The following is an 8,740-nucleotide window of genomic DNA, read 5'->3' on the forward strand; positions in this document are numbered from 1 at the left end:
ATGCAATAATCATCCAAAGCTCATAAACCCTAGATCTAGCATATGTATATTGAAATTAACATGTAAGAACAGATCTAGATGAATACCTCTTATAGAATGGCTTGAATCTCGTTTCATTGGAGCTTAGAGTCACAAATGTCACTCCTCTAATGGTTTACAAACACCAAGAGCAAGAGGATGACTTATGAGAAGGATGAGGAGCACCAAAAACGTCATAGGGTTCTTCCAAAAGAGTTAGCCACGTTTTTGGGGCCATAGGGGTCTTTATATAGTGAGGCTATTAGGGTTATCAAACAAGGAAACCCTAATTTGACTGCTTAGGCTCCAAGCAGCCCATTGACTCCTTTAGAACAGCCCTTGGATGAATTCCTTATGGGCTTCCCATAGAATTCGTCCAACCTATGTTCCAAGGTGATCCATAGTCCAATTGCAATTATCTTATAATTACAATTCCAGTCCCCTAAGTTTAATTAATGTCTTTTAGTCACAAAACTAATTCATAATTAATTCTTGACTAATATTAATTAAACAATATGATTTCTCCTTTAATATATTATTCATATAATATATTAATAAATCATAATTAATCCTCGTTCTCCATAAATCATGCTATCAAGTTGCTTTGGTGAAGGCAACCCAAAAGGACCATGCAAAACCGGGTCAAATACTTACCAAATATAGTTACGGGCTTAGACACTAATCCAACAGTCTCCCACTTGGATAAGTCTAGTAACTATAAATGAGAGTATTATCTGATTAGCAATCGTAGCTCTCAAAGACATTGTCGAACTCTGATCTTATCAGTAACATGTCCTTTAAATAATGGATCATATATTCCTCCATTCTAAATATCGTATGAACTGAGACATGGATTTTAATCATACTCTCTGTTCATGTGTTGTTTCCCGATTTCCGATTTATGACGACTGACAACAGACTACAATTGAACACATCAACTTAGTTCCAGCTTGGCCAAGCGCTTAGGGTGTCATCACTAAATCATCGAGGGGCCTACATATATCGCTTTTATCCCACTTTGGGTAAAAGGAACGGATAAAATTCGACTTGAATGCTCGCTTGTACCTACTCATCAAATCACACACAACAATATGTTTTATAACACCAAGTTACTGGTGCATTTACATATTATCAATGTGTAACCGACTTGCAGAATACAACTCACACATCTCGGTTTCAAGAATATAAGATATTATCGTCTCACCAATCACTCGTGATAAAATCCATGAAGCGATCCAAGTGAGCGTGGGTTTAATCCAATACTCTAATCTTATAACAACACTCATGAACTCTGCAGCAAACTTGTGCTATGTATAAACGCTTTAGTCAATCTATAGACGGATTCATGACAGTCTTCTTTCATACCTACTTCCAAAGTATGAGCGACTGTGGAGGGTTTGAATAATCTTATTATTCGGGAAGTCAAAACATGCAAAGTGAAACACAAGAATAATACTAATCCTATATAGCCTCAAACTTTTGAGTATAAATTAAACACTTTTATTTAATCACCATATTGATTACTCATTATTTGTTGTTTCGGGTAATCAACTTATTACTTGAATTATAACAACAATTGTCCCATGCTCTTAGCATGCACACTATGTTTACCTATGGTCCTTACTTTGTGAAATAGATCAATTGAACACATTTCCAATGATGCTCATTTCACAATTCCTAATCATTAGTGTAAGAATACAAAATTCTCGCCACTACTAGAATATGTTAGATTCTAACATTTATGCAACGGTCCTTTCGTAATATCACGTCACCAAAGTCACCAAGAATTTGCCAATGAAATTACAAAGTGCTCTATTGGAGATTGTTACAAGACAATTCCATAGTCATGAAGTCTCACATTCAAAGTATATTTCTTTGAACATCCTTCTTGCATAGAAGTTTCTAATCTAGACATAAATTCTTAACGTCCAACTCCCAATATGGAAACATTTCCATATTTGCCATATAACAACTCATTATGAATAGAGTCTTATATATTCATTATAATGTCGATATGGTCCATTCATTACTATACTTCCAACTGCTCACAAGCGACCAATCCTTAGCGAACCTTAGATTGTCGTTGACAGTTGTTCAATTTATTTTAGTCAAACCGGTTCTAGTCCCTTTTCCCTCTTAATGCCCTAGGCATTTGGAAAATTTTAGAACGGTCAAATATTACAGCATATGCAATCGATCCTATACCCGAAGCGTATGGGATACGATTCATAATGAAAAACGTGATACTTTACTAGTTTTTTGCTATAATATTGCCATAATATTTCTATTTGCCGTGTTCTCAAAATTCGAATTATGAAGAGGGATGCCGTAATCATAATCGAACTTTGAGAATGCAGTTAATAAATATATCCTTGACTAGATTCAATTAAAATTTCTCGATCTAAGCTTTTAGATTGGAAACGAAGTATAACATTCTCTCCCTTAATTATAGTAAAAACAACTTTTCAACCCCTGCAACTTTGCAAAGTGAAACTTTTGTTTTTCTATAATTAATATTGCCAACTTGCAACACTTAAAATAATAATCATGCTCCCACTAACATGATGATTATATCCATTCCAGCATAACATTTATGCTCCCACTAGCTTTGAAACGTATCAGAAAAACAGTATTGGACAATACTTATCGACTTCCAAAGTTCATATTTCCAGTACGATGTGCTTCGATGAGCCTTTATCTAAGCTTCTCAAACTCATACACCTTTCCTTAGACAACTCACATGTGTGTCTAAACTAATTCAGTACTTATATTACTAAGTCCCAAATGTTCAGACTAATCGCCAAATCTCACAATTCGAACTATGAAGAGGGATGTCGTAATCATAATCGAATTTGAGAATGCAAATTACATAATCACCATCTCCTTAAAATCTCTTTTAGTGAAAGCGTTTCCTCACAATCATTTTCATGAAGGAGAGAAACCTTATGACACTTAGATTTTATGGTGCATGTGTTCCTATCCATGCGAATTTGTCACAACCATAATCATAAGATAATGTTTGTGACAAATCCAAACTCTTATGGACAGAACTTGTTCATACTTAATTTCTTGCCATCAAGTGTCCTACCATTGCTTCCAAGTTATTGAGCAGCTCACCCCTACCTTTTAATGTACTTTCCATTGATTAAGGTACCTTGCCCCTATACAACCTATTGAGAACTCATAGAACTCACATGCATAGTTGACCAAACTGGAATGGCACAGAAACAAGAATATGTTAACACGATAGGTTAGAAACCTCAAGTCATGTGCTAGTAATTAACAACGGGTTTACTCTCGATTAGTTCTTGAAACTTTTCAAGATTTTTAGACTCCCACTGACCTCTTGACATATTAGATTCTCTTATCAATAAACATTTCTTGACAAAACAAATATTCAAGAGTTAGTGTGTGTCTATATCAAGACAAAACCTACACATAATTTTGTACTAGTCGGTCTTTGTCTTATTCAAGACATCACAACTTACCAAAATGTGCAAGTGTAAGAACATTCCAACTTAAGATTATGTCACTCAAGTCACAATCTTGGAGTATGACTCTAAGAATTGATTTGGAACGAAGTATGATACATCTTATTGACTTAACCACTACTACAATTCTCGTTTCCTCTTCTTAGCCAAACTAGTGCACTAAGGTCTCCTTAGAGGATGAATTGTAATATGGTTCCTACGATTACCAAGACGATCATAAAATACGATACTAAAGTACTCTCCCTTCTTCTTAGATTGGAGAAACTTTTTATCTTTTTGCCTTCATTGATTCTTCTTATTCGTTTTGCCATTCATTGAAATTTTTCAATGATTCAGAATTACACTTAATCTTGTAAGTATAACCACATTTACTAGACTTTTAGTAAATCATGACGAATAATGTTATTGTTATTTATGGTGGACTTGACTAGTGCACAACATTGTGAACTCGATCTCCTAGTCCTTCACTTGACTCTTTGTCAAGGAATTAGCCTTAAAATTTCTAAGTACCAAGATTTCCATACATCACATGATTCAAATCATATGAATCCAAGCTTCTGTCCGATTGAAACTTAGGCGATGGGATTCTTTCCTTACTTAGAAAATTACGACATTACCATAACTAACATAACTAAGAATCACATCCAATTCAACATTGCTAATAATAGAAATACACAAACATCAATTTTTCATACATGTCATTGCAAGGATAAATAAATAATACAAAATCAAAATTTATTTTATTGCGGAACATTTTGTGCTTACAACGCAACTCAAATGAAAAACTATGCTATTACATTTCTTAGCAATTTATCTTAACTCTAAAGTAGCAACTCAAAAAATCCGATCTTCGAATCCATGCGATCGAAATCCATTTCTTCGCGATCAGACTCAGCTCACTTCTTCCTTTAAGCTTCCTCTTCCGCGATTCTACAAAACATCAAAAATGTAATCTTATCACATAATGTATCAAGAATCAAAAATAGGAACTTATAGAGTTAGTTAATGGATTTTACCTGAAGTAGAGCGATACGTCTTGACTCTCCATCTCTTAGATCTCTTAGGTAGACAGGGCAGCTTCGTCTCCAATGCCCCTTCTCTTAGCAATAAAAGCAAATTGACTCTTTTGGAATAGCACACGGAACTACCTTAGACTTTGCCTTTCTCTTATTATCAAACTTTTTGACCATGGCATGCCTTTCGTTGCCATTGCCTATGTCCATGGAGGTTTGGAAGGCAGATCCACCAATCAACTTTGCTTCTCCAGTGCGCCAAATCATTGTTGATTCAGCAACAACAAGCAAATAGGTGAGATCGATGAGTATCATGTCGTGATCTATCATATAGTACTCTCTTACGAACTCACTATATGAGTCAGGAAGCGATTGAAGAACCCAGTCAACAGCCAGCTTCTCACAGACAACGACTCCCAACATTCTTAACCTATCAATGTGTGACTTCATCTCTAAGACGTGTGCACACACTGACTTTCCTTCTTCATGTTTTCTTGCCAAAAGGGCTTGAGTGAGCTTGAACTTTTCAATCCTTTGAACTTGTGGGTCAGGGAGAACAATAGGAGGAGGTGGAGGAAGTGAAGCATGATCTCTTCCTCCTCGATCGAATCGTGGAATATCATCTTCATGTGGAAAGCTTGTTCCAAGGGATTTAGGAAGACCATAGTTGTCATACTTTGACATCTACAAAACGGGAGAAAATTCAAGTTAGTTGATTGATTGAGTCCTTATTAAAACACCCAAATGAGATATTAAGGCTAGGACCCAACACAATATTCTACAACTTGGAAGAGGGATGTCGTAATCCAAATGGCAGAACATTTGAAAGTAAGTGAATGACGATTCACTAATTTTCCACCATGAAAAACAATAAATAGATTAAGTTTTAAATGTATTGAAAACTCCTAGATCCTTTGAGATTCATTGAACTTTTCAATGACATGTTTAAATCTCGATATGCCCCTCGTTTTGTGACTGGGATGCCGAGGATCACAAAACAGGGTGTGACTAACCATGCAAATATACATGGTGCCCTCAATGTTACAGTCACTTAATCGACGTGCCGGTTAACCACACACGCTCCATCGATATATGACAAACATCGAGTCACCCTTTGCCACCTTTGCTTAGAGCCCATTTAGTGTGTCGGTTAACCACACACGCTCCACTAACGTCTTAGCAAGGGTACAAAGTGTAATTTCATGGAATTGCATCAAATTCACTTTTGCCTAAAGTAACTAAGATTGAAAATTTTGTAAAATCATTTAGTTACTTTATAATTCATTATACTTTTAATGGAAAGGGTTTGCCCTATCCTACCCGTTCGGCTAACGACCCTCCACCAATCAAGGAAGCGGTGGGTGAGAGTGGACACCCATTAAACGGCCATTTTATAGGCCATAACCTTATACCCCCCTTATAGATCGGCTTCGTGAATGAGGCCTACTAACAGTAAGACCAGCATTTAAGTTATACATATATAATATTAGACTTTTAATTTTATATATAGTATAAGGGTGTATTTTACACTTTTAAAATACTATGTGGTCTAATTTAATAAATTACACATTTAATTTAATTAAATGTAAACCATATCACTATGGATTTATTAACTCTTTTTTAATTATACACTTAATTAATTTAATAAAACCATAAGGGTGCAATTTGAACTTTTTCAAAAATTAGGGTTTTAGAATTTAACATTTTAAAATTAAACTTTTAATCAAATTTTAAATTCCAAAACTTGAGGGCAAGTTTTGAAACCTTTCAAAACAATTAGGGTTTAGAATTTAAATATTTCGAAATTAAACTTTTAATAAAAAAAATTTAATTCCAAAACTTGAGGGCAAGTTTTGAAACTTTTCAAAACATTATCAAGAACATTCTAGATCAAATTACAAATAATAACAATTAAACAGTTAATTGGTGATTATCTAAATTTGACCTAATTCAATTTCTTACAAGATAATTCAAAATAAAATTACAAATAATTAATATTTATCTTATAAAACAAGTAATGATCTTAATTTTGACAATTATCTTCTATTTTGGTGATAATCACCAAATATTGATAAAATTCGGATTTTATTAATGAAAAACATTTTTGGTAACTATCGCACAACAAAATAGGTCAAAATCCCGCAAAATCAACCATCTGCGACTCTGACTCGTCGAGTCAGCACTGGACTCGTCAAGTTCCCAGTGAACTCGGTGAGTTCAGTCATGGACTCAGCGAGTCCAGCCCCCAGAAAGCAGAATTTTGCGATTTTAAGCTTGAATGATTATGAAATACATCAAATACATTATACAAATAGCCTAGGCTCTGATACCACTGATGGGTTTTGAGCACTACATCATTCCTATGGTGTACATGCAAACCCTAAAGCTTTGGATCTAGTTTGTCTAATGAACATGCAATAATCATCCAAAGCTCATAAACCCTAGATCTAGCATATGTATATCGAAATTAACATGTAAGAACAGATCTAGATGAATACCTCTTATAGAATGGATTGAATCTCGTTTCATTGGAGCTTAGAGTCACAAATGTCACTCCTCTAATGGTTTACAAACACCAAGAGCAAGAGGATGACTTATGAGAAGGATGAGGAGCACCAAAAACATCCTAGGGTTCTTCCAAAAGAGTTAGCCACGTTTTGGGGGCCATAGGGGTCTTTATATAGTGAGGCTATCAGGGTTATCAAACAAGGAAACCCTAATTTGACTGCTTAGGCTCCAAGCAGCCCATGAACTCCTTTAGAACAGCCCTTGGACGAATTCCTTATGGGCTTCCCATAGAATTCGTCCAACCTATGTTCCAAGGTGATCCATAGTCCAATTGCAACTATCTTATAATTACAATTCCAGTCCCCTAAGTTTAATTAATGTCTTTTAGTCACAAAACCAATTCTTAATTAATTATTGACTAATATTAATTAAACAATATGATTTCTCCTTTAATATATTATTTATATAATATATTAATAAATCATAATTAATCCTCTTTCTCCATAAATCATCCTATCAAGTTGCTTTGGTGAAGGCAACCCAAAAGGACCATGCACAATCGGGTCAAATACTTACCAAATATAGTTACGGGCTTAGACACTAATCCAACAGACTCGGGATCCACCTAACACATTACCCACGACATCAACATCCTTGAAAATAACATAAAAAAATCACTTTGAAAAACACATTCTTATTCCCAACGGAGATGGCATACCCGTTGAAGGAAGAGGTGAATACACATTACCAGGTGGAACCAAATTAAAACGGTCTTACATATACTGAAATTCAACTGCAATATTTTATCAGTGAGTAGAATAAGTAAGAAACTCCAATGTGCAGTAAACTTTTTCCCTAGTTTTTGTGTCATGCAGAAGCTACACACGAGGAGCTTGATTGGCGCGGGTGAGTGCAGGAAAGGTCTATATGGGATGGGAGTTTTTGGAAACGAAAGAAGAGCCATGATGACAAGTGTTGACACCTGGCACAAATGAATAGGTCACACTTCTAGTGAGAAGCTCACCAAAATTGAATTTATTACTAATTTTTTGTTCAATAAGTCTCGTGATTCTTGTTTCAAAGCCAAACATACTATGCTTCCTTTTTCAAATAGTGAAATTAAAGTTAGTGATTGATTTGATTTGTTGCATTGCGATATTTGGGGTGAATATTGCATTTCCTTTCTCTCTAGGGCTTGTAATTTTTTAACTATCGTTGATGACGTCAGTAGAGTAGTCTGGAAATTTCCACAAAATTATTAAGAATCAATTTGGAAAATATATTAAAAGAATTAGATGCGACAATGGTGGGGAATTTACTTCCAACAACATGCTAGAATTCTACAATAAACAATGAGTTCTAATTTAAAACAACTTGCCCACATACACCACAACAAAATGGAGTGGTAGAACGAAAACATAGGCATCTCCTTGAAACTGCCCGAGCTTTAAGATTTGAATCAAAACTTTCGAAACGATATTGGGGTGAATGCATTTCGACAAATACATATGTCATTAATTAGCTGCCTTCAAAGGAGATCACAAGTAAAGCTGATTATGAAGTCATTTCGACAAATACATATACCCTAATTTCACACCTATGTAAAGGGACCCTAGGCATCACATTTTCGGCTACCCTAACCCTAGAAGGATTGATAGAGCCGAAAATCACCTCCTTCCTCTCTCTCTTACATTCTTCCAATTGCCTTGG

Source organism: Lactuca virosa, chromosome 9, assembly GCF_052849685.1.
Source record: "Lactuca virosa cultivar CGN04683 chromosome 9, Lactuca_virosa_CGN04683_v6, whole genome shotgun sequence".
NCBI lineage: Eukaryota > Viridiplantae > Streptophyta > Magnoliopsida > Asterales > Asteraceae > Lactuca > Lactuca virosa.